The sequence below is a fragment of the Lathyrus oleraceus genome, chromosome 6 (genome assembly GCF_024323335.1).
Source record: "Lathyrus oleraceus cultivar Zhongwan6 chromosome 6, CAAS_Psat_ZW6_1.0, whole genome shotgun sequence".
Classification (NCBI taxonomy): domain Eukaryota; kingdom Viridiplantae; phylum Streptophyta; class Magnoliopsida; order Fabales; family Fabaceae; genus Lathyrus; species Lathyrus oleraceus.
In genome coordinates, this window is record NC_066584.1 from 150,980,756 (window position 1) to 151,000,350 (window position 19,595).

The window sequence follows — 19,595 nt, forward strand, 5'->3', positions numbered from 1 at the left end:
GCCGTATCGTTGAGGGGTGAAGTTGAAAGTGGGCAACATTGACTGGTTGATTCACAATTGTCATCCTTCCAGGCGGAGCATTTGCTCCTCCGTAATCACCTAATAGTCTCTCCGCAGGAGGTGGATCAGCTGCCATAGTTTCAGGTTCGGTATCAGAATTTCCAGAATCAGAGTGTTCCGAATGAATAGAATCGGTTCCCTCTTTCTCAGAATCAGAAACTATCAGCGGTTCTTCTGTTACTTCCAGTCTGTCGTGTCTGGCTTTTCTGATTCGTGCTCGCAACGATCGTTCTGGTTCTGCGTCAAAAAGAAATTCAGCTGAGGCCTTACCTCGCATAAAATATTAGACAGTGGTTAGGATAGGCAAAGTGAAATACACAAATAAAATAAAGTAAAATTTTAGTTGCAGAGCAACAAAATTCCAATTGAATAATTATTAACAGATAGTTTGGCAGTCCCCGGCAACGGCGCCAAAAACTTGATCGGGAAAATAGCAAGTGTACTATTTCACCGATGTAGTAATAAAAGGAATTATCCTGAGTATCGATCTCGAGGACTGCGTAGGAACTATCAGTGTTGATAATGATTCAATTGAACAAAATATCCTTGGGTTGGTAAGTGAAGAGTGATTTTGCTTTGTAAAATACAAAGGAAATAAAGTAGAGATTTTTGAATGCAGACAAGTTAAACATGCTAGATCAAGGGTGTATGAATTGCTCTGAAATAAACTTAATCCTTAATTTATGATATCTATGTTCGAATGATTCAATATGGTTCTCAAGAGAAGTTTCCCCTAATTCCTTAGCCAGAAACCATTAACATTCAATTTTAAATCCTAATTCCTTAGCCATTCAAAAGAATATTAATCCCATGTATGAATATCAAGAATTTCCCATCATCACTATTAGATCCTCATTCCTAAGAGAAATTAGAGATGTTGTTATACACACAGTGATAAAGGGATTTGTCAGACCTCCTTTACCTCCAATTCAATACCTAATTTTCCAATACGGCAAGCATTACACTCGTGTTATAACAAATTGATTTCATAAAAACATAGACATTCATAACATTGTAGGAAAAAAGTTCATTACAAAAGCAATTCAGGGACACCCCCCTAGCATTGGGGGGTTTAGCTCATGATAATATTCAAAGAAGGTACAAATATAAGATTAGACATTACAAGAGATTAGATAGCTTCGATCTTCAATTGCTTCCGCGCTTGATGATCTCCGTTCTCCAAAAATCTTGATTCTCTCGTTCTCTCCGTTTCGTCCTTTAGTTTGTCCTTCCATTAGGTCTAAATAGTGTGGTACACATTGCAGCCAGGCCAAAAAGTCAAAAATGCCCTTCGGGATCACTTACATGAGTGAAAACAAGAAATCGGAAACTTCAGCGCACCTGCCAACACGGGCCGTGCCAAGCAACACGGGCGGCCGTGTTGGCTCTTCAATTATTTATTTTTTTGATTTTCCTTCAGACCTGCTGACACGGGCCGTGCCAAGCAACACGGTCGGCCGTGTCAGCCCCCTGGTTTTTGTATGGGAAAAAGGTTTTCTTGCAGCACGGGCCGTGTCAGGAGACACGGGCCGTGTTTGGCTCCAGGAATTTCCTTCTATTTTTTCTTTCTTTTTCTTTCACTCTTCCACTGTTGCCTTGGCACTTCCGACTCTTCAACTACTTCTGAAACATGCACAACACCATGGAAACGACATAAAACGCATCTAAAAACTTAAATTAACACCAAAAGCAAAATAAGCATAAATCTACTCAACTATGAAATACTTAAAATTCAAACACTCAAACACAAAATAAAGGGTTACCACATTGATGAATTTTGGCCGAGAACATGATGAAAATCAAGTTAAAATGTGACCGATCAAGTACAAAAGCTTTTCATTATCCAGAATCATTATGCAGGGATTTCTAAACCCATTAAACATAATGATCCAACGCCATCTCCCAATTTTGAATTCCCTGTATTCGAGGCAGAGGAAGATGATGTTGAAGGGGATTCCTGACGAGATTTCCCATTCTCGAACACCGAAAGAGCTCATTCAGCTGTATCTTGAGAATCAGCAGAACAATCAAACTGGGGCATTACAAATGTAATGTAAAAAAAAGAAAAGAGAAGAGGGTGAAAAAATCAAAATAAGAGGAAAAATCAGGAAAAAATTTTCAAAGAGAATAAAAGAAAAATGATACCCTCAAAGCCCCTAGTTGACTGATGCTGAATGGATTCAGAGTCGTTATGACCAACTGAATTTGATTGAAGAGAAGCGATTGACTGCTATGTGCCATGGTCAGTTATATCAGCAGAGGATGAAGAAAGCATTCGATAAGAAGGTCAAGCCTCGTGTGTTCTGAGAAGGTGACCTCGTGCTCAAGAAAGTCTTGTCTTTCGTGCCCGATTCCAGGGGCAAGTGGACTCCAAACTACGAGGGTCCATATGTTGTTAAGAGAGCCTTTTCAGGCGGTGCTTTGATGCTTACAACAATGGATGGGGAGGATTTCACTCGTCCTGTGAATTCAGATGCAGTCAAGAAATACTTTGCCTAAAAAAATGAAGTATATGCAAATGAAAAAACAGAATAGCTCGCTAAGTTGAAAACCCGAAAGGGCGGCTTAGGCAAAAATGAGTGTCTCGGTGGAGAACCCGAAAGGGTGATCCAGGAAAAAGTTAGAGACTTGAAAAAATTAATATTTGCATCCCGCTAGATTGAGTACCTCACCCTGGGGCAATCTAGGCAAAAATTAGGGATTTGGCAAGTAACTGCATCCTGACAAGACTTTCTGTTCCACAGCTGTCTGATCGTCAGAGATTCTCGATTCGTCGTCAATTGAAGCTTCGAATACATCGAGATTCAAATTGGTAGAGAAAGGATCATTATGTTCAATGTAGCCCTCTTCCAATATATATCACTGATTTCAAATTTGTACAGATCTATGGAGTCTTGCCATTTGCAGGCTACCATTCCATTAAAACAATTTGAGCTTTTTATCCAATTATTTGCACTCTTATTTGTTTCAATTCAACAAATGTTTTGCATGTTTTAATTGATAAAATGTCATTGTTTTAAACAAATAAATTTTAAAATTATTGTTTTAAACAAAGTGAACATTCACAATGACAAAAGGATACTCAAGAATTTCTCAGTGCTCTCCCAAGGGTGGCATGATTTCCAACAGGTAAGACATTTGTTCATATTCCTGGCATTGGTTGTATCCTCTTTCTCTTGCTTTATTGTTGGGGTTATTCCCCAAGCAGAGCTTTTGTTAGGGTTGTTCCCTAAGCAGAGTGCTTGTTGAAGACTTCGTTTTCTTCTCCAGCAGTATCCTCTCCCCAGCATGGGTGTTTCCCATTTGGAAGTTTCGGTAGTGGGTGGTTTGAGACCCCGGTACCACTCTCCCCAGTGCAGTTGCCAGCGGAGTTGTGGTTTTTCTCCTCAGCATGGATGCTTTTCCTGTTGAAGATTCAATGGTTGGTGGATTGATATCCCGGTACTTTACCGCTTTCCCCAACATTGTCGTAAGCAGGGTTGTCGCTATCTTTCCTCAACACAGTCGCTAGAGGAATCTGTGATATATCTCCAGAATAGAGTGCTTGTGGAAAACGTCGTTTTTCTCCAACAGTACCCTCTTCCCCGGCCAAGTCGCTAGCAGAGTTGTTGCTATCTCTCCATCAGAGCATTTGGCGAGGTTTTCACCTCTTATCTTCCTTCAGCAGGGCAGTGATTGTGTTCCTCCTCAGCAGTTATGGATTTTCTCCTCAGAAGAGTCAGCATTTGGTGGTTGATCCCCAGCTCTCTTCCATATTCCCAGTGGATCCCGCAGTGGATTTCCCCAGTGGATCTGCCTGTAAATTTGTGGTTTGGTGGATCGTGTGTATGCAAAATCCCCAATGGAATGGGTATTCCTCAACAGAGTCAGGGTTGCATCTGTGATAATCCCCTCAGAATTTCTGCCAGAGTTGAAACCTCTGTTTTCCCCAGTAGGGTTGGGTTGATTCCTTGATTGCTTTTGGTCCCCAGTAGAGTGGCTTGTTGTAGAATCTACTTGTGTGATCTTTTCCTTCTCCTCAGTGGGTTGTTCCCCAATGGATTGGTTACTGGCATTATCCCCAGGTAGAGTTGCTCGTGCAGTCAGATTCTACATGGATGATATGTTCTCCCTTTGAGGGTTGTTCCCCAGTGGAGTTATTGCGGAGGTGCCTTCGTGGCAATTCTTGCCTGTGCAGTGAGCTCTTGTTCCCCTGCATGTTTTGGGATTTATCCCATTCCCCAACAGATTTGTCTTTGTGGCCGTTGTTTCCTGTTGTGACTTTCTGTACTCCAGTTGGGATGTTTGTTGATCCATCGCTCAGAGATTTTGTGATATCTCCGATCTTTTGCCTCCCCGCAGATCTTTGCTTTTCAGCTTGAAGATCTCTAGCAGATTGGCTTTCCAGTTGGACCTCCTTGGTTCTCCCTGGAAGTATAGTACCGAATGTTTGATTCCTGGAACTTGTTTGTGTTAGAATTGTTTGTTTTGTCAGCATTCATCAAACATTAATCACGCATATTCATGCATACTCATAAACATTCAGATATTCATGTCGCATTTTTTGCCATATATCTTTTGATTGTTGTCTCCTGCTTTGGGTTTTATAGATCTCTTCATTAGATCTTCCCAAGCAGATATCGGGTGTTTAATCTCCCCATATAGAGTCAGCCCATAAGCAGAAAGTGTATGTCTTTCCTTCTGCAGTTCCCCACTGAGATTATCCTCGTGGATGGCGGTTTCTTCCGTTTCCTCCCAGCATATATATTGGGATGGATGTTCCTATTTGAGTTATATCCTCATAGGACGTGTCTTGATTCAGTATGTCTTTTCGGATCGATCCCGAATGGACTATTTGTCAGCAGTTGCTTGTGCTTCCCTGTGGAATAAATGAATGAACTGCCCAGTAATCGGCAATAATTCTTTTATCCCCAGCGGAATCTTTTTGGGCCTCTACCCAGTAACCGGTAGTTATAAGTCCTATTTTCCTTGCCCTTTTGGTGGAATTTATGGTTATATACCTTTTATTCCTCGGCAAGAGTTATTGGTTGTCTACCCAGTAGTCGGTAGTCGTAAATCCTATTGTCCTGCTCTCCAGCAGAGTTTGTGGTTTGTTATAAACCCTATTTTTGTTCCCGTGCGGATTTGTGATTCTTTCATTCCCCACGCGGAGTTGTTGGTTTTCTGCCCAGTATTCGGTAGATGTAAACCCTAATTCGTGTTTATCCCCATCGGAGTGTGGCTACTACCCCGTATTCGGTAGTTGTAAGTCCCATCTCTTTTCCCCTAGCAGCGGTAACCTTTGTGGTTCGGGCTGATTAGTGATGGATTTTTGGTACTGTTGTGGTTTCATTCCCAATAGAGTTGGTATCTCCCTATGGAATAAGTTGAATAATTGCTCGATATTTGGCATTCATTCACCCTATCCTCAGTTGAGTTTGTGGTCTTCTACCCCGTATTCGGTAGTTGTAAATCCCATGTTGTTTTTTCTCCCTAGCGGAGTTTGTGCCTTGTGATACAGGTGGATAATTGCCGGTTGCTAGCAATTTTATCCCAGCGGAGTCTTTGGTTTTCTACCCGGTAGTCGGTAGTGCTAACCTCTTGTTTCCTCAGCCAGAGTTTTGGTATTCTACCCTGTATTCGGTAGTTGTAAACCCTAATTTCTCCCCTTTTGCAGAGTTAACCTGGTTGTTCATCCTAACCGATGATGGTTACTCTTTGTGGTTATCTTCATTCGTTGTTCGATGTTGATATTCCTTTTTGCTTGTGGTCAATTTCCGTATGCTCGCAGTTGTATCCTCAGCAAGTCTTTTGGATAATTGCCGTATGCTTGCAATTTTATCCCTTTTGAAGTCGCCAGTGGGTCCTTTCACCATTTGCTAGTGATTTGTTCCCCGGATTATTGATTGTTCATCAATATATCCCCAGCTAGTCTTTGTGGATAACTGCTGTTTATGCAATTCATCCCCGGATCATTGATTGTTGTACCAATGTATCCTCAGCAGATCGCCTTTCATTTATCCGTTTGCTTGGTAATGATTGTTGCTCCTTTGATTGGTCATCATTATATACCTAGTTTTGGTATCCCGATGCCTTTCTTTTCGGTCGATTTATCCTTTATTAACCCAGTAACCGGTGGTGGATAATCTTCCATGCGAGTATGTTATCCACGTTCTGATGGTAATGGATAATATATTTCATGCACTCTTCAGTTGAAGCCTTTTGTGTTTCCCTGGTCGAGTAAGATTCGTTATTTCCCTTTTGCGGAGTCGAATATTTGTTGTTGGATAATTGCCGGATGCTTGCAATTTATCCCTTTGAGTTGTCTTTCGTTTACCCGGATGCTTGGTATCGATTGTCTCTCTTTATGGTTGGTCACCTATTATATGCCCTAATCGGTATCTCTGGTATCTCTTCCTTTTCGAGTATATTATTCACGTTCTGACGGTAATGAATAATATGTCTCATGCGCTCTTTGGTTGGAGTCCTTTGTTGATCTTCCCCAGTAGAGTAAGATTTGTATTCTTTGTAGAATCGAATATACATCCTTTAACCAGTTTGTGTTTTGGATGATGAGTGTTTTGGCAGTAAAAAACCAATCCACGTTTTCGGTAGATCGCCTATTATATACCCAGTAACCGGTATCCTTGGTGTTTCTTACCATGCGAGCGTATTATCTACGTTCTGACGGTAATAGATAATATATCTCATGCGAGTATTCTATCCATGTTCTGACGGTAATGGATATTATATCTCATGCGCTCTTTGGGTTTGTGTCCCCAGTTGAGTAAGATTCGTCTTCCCGTTGTGGATTCGAATGCCCATCCTGTGAGTCGATTTGCTTTTTCAAGCCCTCCTTTCGGATGATGAGTGTCTTGGCATATATACCAATTCACGCTTTGGTAGGTCACCTATTATATGCCCTAACCGGTATCTCTGGTGTCTCTTCCTTTTCGAGTATATTATTCGCGTTCTGACGGTAATGAATAATATGTCTCATGCACTATTGGGTCAATCGTTTGATTGTTTTCTCCGCAGAGTAAGATTCGTATTCTTTGTAGAATCGAATATTCCATCCTTTACCAAGCTTTTGTTTTGGATGATGAGTGTTTTGGCATATATACCAATTCACGTTTTTGGTCGGTCACCTATTATATACCTCGGTATCCCTGGTGCTCCTTCCTTTTTGCTCCCTATTATGACCTTGGTCCCCCGTGGAGTCAGATTTTCCTGAGTTGATGTATCCTTTTTTAGGTCTTTCTCAGATGTTTGGTTGATTGATATCTCTCACCCTTATACCGGTCTTAGATATTCATTCTTCCTGAGTTTGTTGCCCTTATACCGGTAACATCTCATTTTTTGTTGCTTTTCCCCAGGAGAGTCTCTTCGTTAAACACTTTCCCTGTGGATTTCTTGTTGTGACTTTACCCTTTGCTGTATTGGCGTTTTATCCAATATATGCATTTTCCCGGGCAGAGAGATTCTTTGTGGATCTTTTCCTGGTCCGAGTCCGGATTTTTATCCGAAGTATCCTTTGCGGATAGTTTGAGTCAGCTTGTGTCTCTCCGATGGATGTTTTGTCCTTTGGAATTTTCTTTTCCCCAGTGTGAGTCCTTCGCATCCTCAGTGAGGTCTCCGGTCCAGTCGTGTTTTGTTCACGCTGTGTCAGTTTTGTTTTCCCCAACTCAGAGTCGTGTCCTGCGCACGCATTCTTTTTCTTTTTATCCCCTATCAAAGTCCCAACAAGAGTCCTGTTAGAGTCTCTGTTCCTGGTGAGTGTATTACTCCGACGGATCGTCTTTTCTTCTGTGTGAACTATATTCCCCACAGAGTTTGTGTCTTTTGCATGCATACATTTGCATCATGAGGTCTCTTAGGGACCAAAATTTGTCTCATTACTGTTATTTAAGCCCATTCTACCGCGTCGAGACGAAGATTTCTAAACTTCACTTCTCCGGCTAGAATGACCTTAAATAGGGGCATCTGTAAGACCCCAATTTTTGTCCCTAAGATCCCTCATGGCATCACCTCATATCATATCATTGCCTCAAGGATCATTGTGCACCTTTGCTTCCTTCTTTGTGGGTGGGTTATCTTTTGAGTGTGGTCTTGATCACCAAGCATGTTTTGCATTTGTATATCATTGCTTTTCATTTGTTTACTAACCCAAAACTACAAAAATATTGTCATCTAACCTTGTTACTTGCAGATGAAGCAAAACTAAGTCAAGACAGTCAAAGGCATTCATTTAGCCATAGATGGTGGCCATTCTGAAGAATTTGGGCACCACTGATCATTCATCAAGAGTTCATATGAGTAGGGATATCATTTTGAATCAAGATCTCAAGTGGTAGAGGCTTGGATTTCATCTGAGCATGGCTAGGTCAGCTGAAACCCTAGCAAAGTCAACTGTGGTCAACTGTGCATAAAATCAGTGATTTGATGGTGGGAGATGGTTGGAAAGGTCTCATTCATGTCCATACAAGTCTCATATAACATGTCAAACATCATCATTGAGGAATTGGAGGTCAGACAAGAAGTTGCCAAAAATAGTAAGTGACCTGTAATTTCAAACTGCCAAAAATGGAAAGGTCTTCTCCTCAACTTTACATCATCAAGAAAGCTCCAAATCAAATTTTGTTCAACATGAAAGTTGAAGATCTTGCTCTCAACTTTCCAAAAAGTCCAAGAACATCCATTTCTAATTTGTGGTTGGCAAGTTATGATCAAATCATTGTCAAGAATTTTTGAACTTCAAGGAGGCATAACTTTTGAACCAAAAGGCCAATTCATGTGGTTCTTTTTGGAGCAATCTCCATTTGACATGCTCTATCATAATCATTCATTACATTTCATCAAAAATCATCACACAAAAAGTGCATTTTTCACTTGACTTCATTTTGAATTTTGGTGGGAAAAAGTGATTTTGAAAAGTATGCATAATTTTCATGCCAAACCAATTCAATTTGCCTTAAAACAGAATTTTGGACTTGCTGCAAGTGAATTTACACTGTTCCATTGGCCACATATGCATAAGGGTGATTTTGGCATTTTGGCATAAACCTTCATTTTCACTAATCCATTGCATTTTGCCTAATCATGTTTAGCAAGTGTGATTAACAGGAACTATAAAGTCCTAATCATAACAAAATTCTGCATCAACACATCACAATTTCAGATTTGAAACTTTTTCATCTCAATTTCTCTCAAATTCTCTCAAACTTTTTTCAACTTTTTCCATCGAATTTCTTGATTCCTTTTGCTTGCTTCTTGTTCTAATCATCATTTGCAGGCATGGTGAAGATTTGTTGAAGCAAAATCGTGGATAATTCATGCTGAATCTTGACTGTTGGAACTTGCATATTCACATGGCAGTTGGAAATTTCTTCGAATTCAAGCTGTGTTGAGCTGAAGTCTTGCTTCCATACATTCATCCAAACATTATTGAGCACCTGTTTCACACTTCCAGGCTTTGAATCCAACAAATCAGCTGCTGCATCTTCAAAGAGGTTGGAACTCGATACTCTCAATTCTTGCAATTATCATGTGGCTTTTGTAGATCTTAGCATGTAGAGCATTCTGCAATTTAGGTCGTGAAATTTCATTAAGTTTTGAGCAAGTTATGTGGATTTGAAATCTGGATGTTGAAACTTGTTTTGATCGATGCTCTTAATATAGTTAAAATTAATTGAAATTGAAGCTGGTTTAGTGCTGTGCATGATGAGATGATTCGAGTGATATAATTTTTATGCATTTCTGTGAACATTGGATCTTGGTGATTATGAAAATGATGAAGATGATGATGAATGTTTCAGTTTCGTTTCCAGATCGTGTGTAGATCTTGCCTGGCCTTTGTTTTGCATGAATTTTCTGTTTGTGAACAATGCCGCCATTCACCGCGTGACACCTCACTTAATGAAACAATGCGTTTCATTAAGTGAGCGCCAATTTCAAACTCATACGCGGTTCAAATCCGGCCTCCTGCATCCATCTATTTTGGCTTTGTGTATTTTCTTCATGTTATGCTTATCATGTCCATGTGATTCCATTCATCATTTTTAATTTTTCATCATATTAAAAAATTCATATCTCTCTCAATAATAATCCAAATCACATGAGGTTTTTTATGCCATGATCCTTGTAATGTCTTCTATTTTTTGATGATTTTTAATGAATTTGTGCACGGTTGGAAAAAATAATTGCCTAGGGTTTGTTCTCACATGTCATTTCTTGCATATAGCTTGCCATTTCATTTGTGAAATCATGATGGTTGATCCAAAATTCTTGAAATTTTACATGTATAATCTAGACACTTTGATGAACATTTTGGTATATGGTTTGTGATTTTTGCCTTCCTGGATTATGATTTATGATGTGATCATTGCAGGTGTGACAATGTGTGTCACACCATTTCTTGTTCATGTTGCTGATTTTATTTTCCGTGCCATTTGATTGCCAATTGTTCTGAATTTTTGCATGATGTTACCACTGGATATCTAGTTTGAGCATGATTTTTTTGTAGGATTTTTAGATCCATTTCCAATTTGTTTGATATTTTTCTTTGCTGTTTGGTCATAATTGGACTTTTGTTGAGTGTTCAACTTCCATGATTTGTGAAATTCTTATGCCTTATCACATGAGCCTAAAAATTTGTACATTGATTGTTGACATGTTGAAGTTCATTTTGGCTTTGGTTTGGTTCATTTATCTTATGCCATTTCTGTTTTATGCTTGCTTGAAGTTGATGCATGATTTGGTGCCTTGTTTGAGCTTGTTTTTGCATACATTGACTTGTTGATTTTAATTGACATGCTTCCATTTATCCAAATACAATGAATTTTGGTGTGTTGCTCATTCAATGTGTTCTGTTTAGGCCTAATTTTTCTTGGAATTTATTGAGCCATTGTGGTATTGATATGCTTGTGATCATTCTGTTTGCTCCAATGTGTTTCAATTTGCATAGTTTGACATGATTTGCTTATGAAATAGATTTTGTGCATAGTTTTGACATGAGACCAATTGGACTTTATTCTTAATTGATTAATCTTGATTGTGGTTAATTTTCATGTTCTGTTTTAAATTTTTTCCCTATCTTTGACCCTAGGCTTTAGCCTAAGGGTTTGCCTTTTGAAGCTTTGTTTCAGGTTGCACATGCAAGTTACACAATTGATGATGCCTCATCTTAAGAGCATTTGATATTTGCTTTTGATTACTAATGTGTGTTTTGTAGGTTGAAGTTGATTCAATTGGGATTGACTTGTGGCTTATGCCTTTGCCTATATTGGTTGTCTGTTGCACTAACTGTTGGTTGATTGTCTGTATACCATACTGATTTGTTTGATGTTTCCACAGGTACATTTAGTTGCTATAGTTCATTGTGAACTTGCTATTGATTTGCTTGATAGCTTAAGCATTGAGGTATAACATCTCTTCTTCATGTAGTCTGGAAGACCTGGCTTGTTACTTGGCCAGGCACCTATCTGAAGTCCTCCTTAAGAGGCAATGTTTGTGATTGTTTAATTTTGTCCCTAAGCAGGAAAAGACCTCATATGAGGAAATTGGTAGATAGAAGAGATATGTAGCCTATCTCCTACTATTCTGTGTGTCTTCCCTCTGCTCACATTACATGTTGTAGCATTGTGGATCTTAACCCAAGATCTATCGAGTCATTAACTTGTGGAGAGAGTTCCAACTTTCTGAACTCCCACATCTTCTGATATTCAAAGCTCTCCCTGACCAGGGATAAGAGCAATGAGGCACACCCCTCATATCCTTTCATCTGCTTCACCTTAACTCTCAATGTTAAGGTTAAGAGCACCACTTACCCCATTCCAGTTGACTTTAAAGTCTAACCCTTGCTTGAGCCTAATTGCTTGGATATAGTGTGTGCTAAATGACTTTGTTTGATTGATTGCTTGTTGCATCTGTACATGTTTGCTTGATTGCCTTTGTGCATTTATCATCATTAATTGCTCATTATTGCATGATCATCATCTCATATCTTTGTGATCCATCTTTGGTTTACCCATTGAGGACAACAATAAGTCCATTAATTGGCCATTGTTCCTATGATTTGGAAGGGATAGAGTGTAAGACCATTTCATTTGGCCACTTATGTCCATTACTTCTGTTTGTTTGCTGTATGTGAGGATGCAATTGTAAGACCATGTTGTTGGCTTTTGTATTCCTATGATCATCATTTGGAGGCTAGAGTAAGTCCAGACAGATTGGCATCTGATATCCAGGTTTTGTTTTGCTTTAGGAGGTTGGAATAAGTCCATTTACTGGCATCTGACATCCCTGTTTGTTTTAGGAGACTGGTGTAAATCCATCTATTGGTATCTGGTATCCACCTTTGTTGTGAGATTGGTATAAGCCCAGCAATTGGCCTCCGGTATCATTTGTTTGCTTATTTGTTATTGCTCATTTGCCTATTCCTAAGGACACACTTGAATCATCTTCTATATGATCTCAAGAGGTGAACCTTTCTGAGAAGTTTTACACTCCATTTTCCATTCACCCTCTTTGTCCTAAACCTTTTCACTTTGCTTTCAAAAACTTTGAACTATTGTGCAAACATCTTCATGTCCTTTCAAATTAGAAACCTGGACCCTAAGTCCTTGACTTTTCAAACTCCATTTCATAACACTTCTTTGAATCAATCCTAATCATACCTTGACCATATTTTGTGAATACTCATAATCAATTAACTTCACCCATTCAATTGTTTTGTGGCTTTGTCCATTGTTGATATGTTTTCATACATTAGCCATAGGTTTCAATTACCATAGTGGTTGATGTAAATCTTACCTTATCCTTAGTGAGTTGATTGTAAGACTTCCGTACTGAAAACATGGTTAACCCCTCTAGTACGTCGAAGCCGTCCTCGCATGGTGGATTGTTGATTCAGGTTGAGTTTTCTCCCATTGGTAATGAAAAGCCTTAGTGCTTGTGTTTTAAAATGAACCCACTGATATTTTGGAAATCTTTTAGCCGAACTACGGCGTTTTGATCCTTACCTTTGATGGAAGGTACGTAGGCAACGGGTTCATCCGTTCAAACACAAAAATAATAAAATTGTACATTCTTTTCTCATCTTCCCATTCATGTTTGCACAATATGTCATAAACAAATAAACATTTTTATACAACAAGTGTGAAAAGGGCTCCCTAGGAGTACCTAAGACGTTTTGGGTGCCTAACATCTTCCCATTGCGTAATTTACCCCTTACCCAGATTCTCTGATCTTTTTATTAGTTTTCTACGTGTAAAACTTCTTAGGCTTTTGTTTGCTTTTTAGCCATTCCTTAGGATAAATAAACGTGCGGTGGCGACTCGATTCTTTGTATGCTTTGCTTATGGTTTAATCAATAAATCATATAGCGACGAATACACCGCTACACGCACGCCGAAGACCCCAGTAGAATGATATGTCCTTGCTTGGGTTGTTGTTATGGGAAACGGGTTGACGCAGTTCAGTTGACATCGCATCTAATGAGGCATGAAATTGATCGAAGTTATACATGTTGGAATTTGCATGGTGAGAAAAGTAACGAGAATGTTGAACCGGGGGATAGTACGACCTATGCCTCAAACTATAGTGGCGCAGATACATACGATTGTGATCGAGTTGAAGAGATTGCAGAAGTACGAAATGGTCTATAGTTCTTTTTTCCAACAAAGTAATTGATGAAAACACTGGAGATCAAGGTGATATTGATGTTGAGATTGAATCGTTTACCAGAAATGATCAAGATGAGAATATTATATCAAATGATTCATATATTAGAAATGATCATAATGAGGGTATTTGGATCAATCCAACCGTCCGTGTTGTTAAGAGACATGTAGAACATATTCCAACCCAGAAAAGAAAGAGAACTTAGTGAAAAAGGTACAGGTCAAATGATTTTAATTGTTTTCTTTATTACAGGTAAAATGGCTTTTATTACAGCAAATCGAGTCAGTTGCATAAAAAAAAAAGGTATAAACACAATTATATGATATTTATGCATAGAAAATGTTAATTCTTGATCTTATACTTCACCTAACTAATTTTATGATATTTTAGGTTCATGCTATTGATATTGAACAAAAAGAGGTTGTTGCTAAGAAGACTGCGGCTAGCAAAAAAAACATACATCTCAGAGATGCTTTTGCTACTTAGTTTTATTTCTTTTTAAGTTATGAATTGGTTGTATATTTAGAATCTTTAGAAGTTAAACGATTATATATCAGTGGATTGTTGTATATGTATGGATTGTTGTATATAAGGCTTGTTGAATGCAATGTGTGAAAAAGGGCTTCAAATTATACAGTTTTAGGTGTACTGCTTCAATATACAGGTTGTCTAAAATAAATAAAAAAATATAGCGCTTTTTAAATAAAAAATTTAAATAACCACCCACTTTAGAGGGCGCTTTCCAAAATAAGCGCCCTCTAAACCCTTTAAATTTCCACTTTAGAGGGCGCTTTCCAGTAAAAGCGCCCTCTAAACCCTTAAAAGTTTCCACTTTAGAGGGCGCTTTCTTTAAAAAGCGCCCTCTAAAGTGGCCCTTAAAGGGCTTAAAGAGCCACTTTAGAGAGCGCTTTCACCAGGAAAAAAAGCGATGTCTTTACCTATGCCAGCGCCAGATTAGAGGGCGCTTTAAAGCGCTGTTATAGGCCAAAAAAAGCGCCCTCTTTTCCCTTATTTGGCGTAGTGAAAGTATTTTAAATGAATTAAAAACAACCAGAAAAGAAATAATTCACAAAAAATATTAAATGGAATCGCAAAAATAATTAAAAATCATTTTTAGAAACTAGAATTTAAGAGAAAGATTTTGCAATTGGTCCCATATTTTTGTGATTCCAAATAAAGAAGTTATGAATTTTTAAAATAAAATGGAATAAAAGAAATTAAAATGGAAATTCAGAAAATAAGAAAAATCAGGGAGCGTCTGATCAAAGCTCATTAAATGACGTGGCTGATCAGAAGGCAGTGTAGCGCGCGCTCATGGTGTGGATTAATTAACAGCGAAGCACCAAGCATTAAAATAAGTCATAACGTTCAAAGGACCAGATTAGATCAGAAGCAACAGATCCAAGGGCCAAGAACTCGTCCACGTGGGGACGGTGGTGGAAACCACCGTCTTCTCCGGTGAGACTCACCGTTCCGGCCAGAGTTGTAGGTTTCTCAACCTCCACCATAATGCACGATCCATACATCAATAGAAAGCTGCGGTGATGTACATCACCCATGTGCCCTTAGTTTCTACTCTAGACTCTCATAGAAGGAGAAATCTGAGATAGAAAAATGAGGTGTTCAATTTGAGTTTTCTCAATTCATAAAATTAAAAGCACAAATCAATTGCCTCTCACATGAGGACTTCAGAGGTACCAACGAACACAAAAAATGATCAATATCCAAGGAGATTCGAATGAAAAAAGTTTGAATAACAACCTTTGAAGTGCAACTTTTCTATGCTTGATCTACTCCAATTCTTTGATGCAGCTTGCTCTTGAGGTAACAAAGAAGCTAGGATAAGGAATTGAAGTTCAAAGATCAACCAATGAAGTTGAAAATTGAACTTGAAAAAATTGAGGGGAAAATCAAAATTCCTTTGAGTGAGGGTTTGGATTTCACTTTTGCAGAATTTCAGGCGCCTTTAGGTTGAAGTTTGAAATGAATGCAGCCTTCTATTTATAGGCAAGGCTGATGCAAGGCATGAAGAATTCGTGTGCATGTGAAGTTGGGTCCTCCATGCATGGGCCTGTACAGGCGCATGGGAGGCCCAAAATCTATTGCAAATGCAAGCTGAGATGAATGTGAGATGGTTTGGACGTGCAAATTTCATTGTATTAGCTTGTGCATAAAGATTCAACATGGTTTCCATAAATGATCACAAAAATTCACCTCTTCGAAAATCCACTTTGCAAAATTGAAACATAGGCATGTGGGTAATGGTTGGAAAGGTCTTGACATAAGGAACAAATGTTATGTTGTTGATCTTTTCAATGATGCAAGCCTCAAATGACAAAACCTTCAACATCAAAGTTGTTGATCTTTTCAAGTAAATCAATTTGGACTTATATGTTACATCATTTGGATTTTTGATGAGAACTTTATGGGCACTTGAAGTTGGACTTTTTCACATTTCAATGACTTTGGACCAAAGTGACCTATAATGTTTTGTAATATCACATGTGTTTATTTTAGGATTATGAAATTTTGTCCAACATAAAAATTGAAGTAGACATCTTAAAATTTCCAACGCACTTGGTCCCACCTCAAAATCATAAAAAAAGAGTGAGTTAGGTCCTTGGGAAGTTGACCCAAAATTAGGGTTTCAGTCAAAATGACCTATAATGTTTTGAAATGAATGATGACCTTCCAAGTTTCACATAAATTTTTGATGAACATGAAAGTTGTTCATATGGTTATTAAGAACATTTTTTCTCTTAGGGTCATCTTCATTTGACAAACACATCAAAAGTTAGGTCTCAGTGGATTTCAAAATAGTCAGATGAATTGATTGATCAACTTCTCAAGTCCAAACTTCAAACCTTGATGAATTAATGATTGAGGAGACTCATATGGGCTCATATATGCATAAAATGATGAATGAAATAACTTCCCTTGATTGTATTTGATCATGGGTTGAGGTTGCTTCATGAGCAAGGCACAGTCAATGCATAGTTGAATTAGGGTTTCCTTGGGGAAACAATCCTCAAGCCCTTTGGTTTATCTTGATCAAATTGGAAAATTGAGATACTAGGGGGACATATATGATGATTGAGTGCTTTTTGAACCATTTTCATGCTTGCTTTCATCTTCATCAGGCCACTTCAATGAGTATAGGGGCCTCCTAGGGGCCTTGGATCACATGACTGCTTGAGCTTCAAAACAAACAAAGTTAGTGACATATTTTTGTGCTTTTGGTTAGTAAACAAAATGAGAAAAGCAATAGTATACAATTCAAGCATGCTTGGTGGTCTCAAACCAACTCACACAAGTCCCAACCCTAAGGGTTAAGGAGCCAAGATGCTATGATCCTTGAGGCAAATGCAATGTGCAATGATATGATGCCATGAGGGATCTTAGGGTCAAAATTAGGGTCTTACAGATGCCCCTATTTAAGTTCATTCTAGCCGGAGAAGTGAAGGTTAAAATCTTCGTCTCGACGAGGTAGAATGGGCTTAAATAATAACAAAGAGACGAATTTTGGTCCCTAAGAGACCTCATGATGCAAATGTATGTATGCAAAAGTTAATACTTTGTGGGGATATATGTCCACAAAGAAAAAGAAATCAGGAGAAATTGACAATCCATATGAGTAATACACTCGTAAATGGGACAGAGACTCTGGGGACTTTAATGGGGAATAAAATGCGTGAGCAGGTCACGACTTGAAACTTGCTGGGAGACATGAGAGGATTCCACGAAAATAAATCAATGGAAAGACTCGAGCTGACGCAAAGATGCATGTATTGGGGAATATGCCAATACAGCAAAACTATCCATAAAGGATACTTCGGATAAAAATCCGGACTCAGGTGGGGATGTCCACAAAGGACTCAGCTGAGGAAGCAACGAATGAGATATTACCGGTTACTGGGTAATAAAACTCAAAAAGAGACATGATCCAAACACCGGTATAAGGGTGAGAGAACAACACGCTCAGGGAGAAAGAATATCTAAGACCGGTATAAGGGTGAGAGATATCGATCATCCGAAACATCTGAGGAAAACCTAGAAGGTATATTTCAACTCAAGAAAATCTGACTCCACAGGGGACCAAAAGGTCATAATAGGGAGCAGAAGGAAGGAAACACCAGGGATACCGGTTACTGGGCATATAATAGGTGACCAACCAGGTGTGAATTAAGGAATATTTCCAAGACACTCATCATCCGAAATGAGGGCTGGAAAAGCAGACTCGAGTACAGGATGGGCATTCGATTCCATAAGGAAATACGAATCTTACTCAACTGGGGAAGAAAAAGACTTCGACAGAAGGGCGCATGAGATATGTTATATATTACCATCAGAATAAAGATAACATACTCGCATGGAAGATTATCCACAACCGGTTACTAGGTTAATAAAGGATAAATCGACCGAAAAGAAAGGACATCGGGATACCGGCTACTGGGTATAAAATGATGACCAATCAAAGGGAGAAATAATCATTACCAAACAAGGGTAAATGAAAGATGACTTGCTGGGGATACATTGACGAGAGCAATGATCCAGGAGATACATCACCGGTTACTGGGTGGTATACTCGAAAGGTGAAGGAATATCAATATCGCATATTGGATAAAGATAACCAACAAGGAGGGGATTAGATCTACCGGTTACTGGGTAGAAAACCACAGAAGAAAGTCACCGTCATCGGTTAGGATGAACAACATCGAGGATTAACTCTGCAAGGGAACAAAGTGGGGTTTACAACTACCGATTACTGGGTAGTAAACCACAGAAATAGGACTTATAACTACCGGTTACTGGGTAGAAGACCGCAGAAATCCACTGGGGAGAGAATGAAAAACCAATGCTTACTAAGCAATTGGTCACCTGAACCACAGGGAATTGTAGGGGAAAAAACAAGAGGAGTCAATCTAGGAACAATCTAGAGAGACACAATAAAACAGGACTCAACCCAATAAGGATACAAACTCAGAGGAGTAATTCCATCCCAATACATGTTTTGGGAGGAAACTGAAACAAAAAAATCACCCACGAGGACATAACTCAGTGGGGAATATGGAAGAAAGGATAGACACTTTCTGCCAATGAGGCTGACTCTATATGGAGAGATCAGACACAACCATCTACTTGGGGAAATATGTATCACCACGTAGCAGAGGATAACAAACAAAGATATATGGAAAAGAATGCAACATGAATATCTGAATGTTATAAATATGCATGTATATGTGTGGTTTATGTATGATTAATGCTGACGATTAGACATATCTAACACAAACAGGTCCAAGAATCAACGGACAAACACCCGGTACAACATCTCAAAAGAGAAAGCCAAGCCCACTGGAGAAAATCAAATTTGATGGGGGCAACAAATACCAGGAAACACCAATCACCGTTGAGGATTGAGCAAAGTCGCTGCCAGGGACAAAGACCACTGATAGGGGAACAAGCAGAATCACCGGGGGTTAGGGACCGCTGTTGGGAATAAGCAAAGGGTCACAACCACCAAAGTTGGGGATCTTTCAACAGTACGCAGGCACATGGATAAGATCGATCATAGAAGAACTCTATTGAGGATCTTGTCAGAGGGTGATGTGGAATTCTGTGGGGAATAACCACCAAACAGAAACACATCAACAACATTCACTTCTAACCATGGCAGAAATGTCTCTGCTGCGAAGACAGCACCAAACGCTCCGCTGGGGAAGAAGATAACACATCCTTCTTAGAGTTTCAAATCCAAACTAGGGTTGGGTAGAGCCTTAGCTGGGGAAGCTAAACATGGATAAGATCTACCATAGAAGTAACTCTATTGGGGAAAAGCCAAGGAAAGATACGAAACTCTGCGGGGAAAAACCACCAAA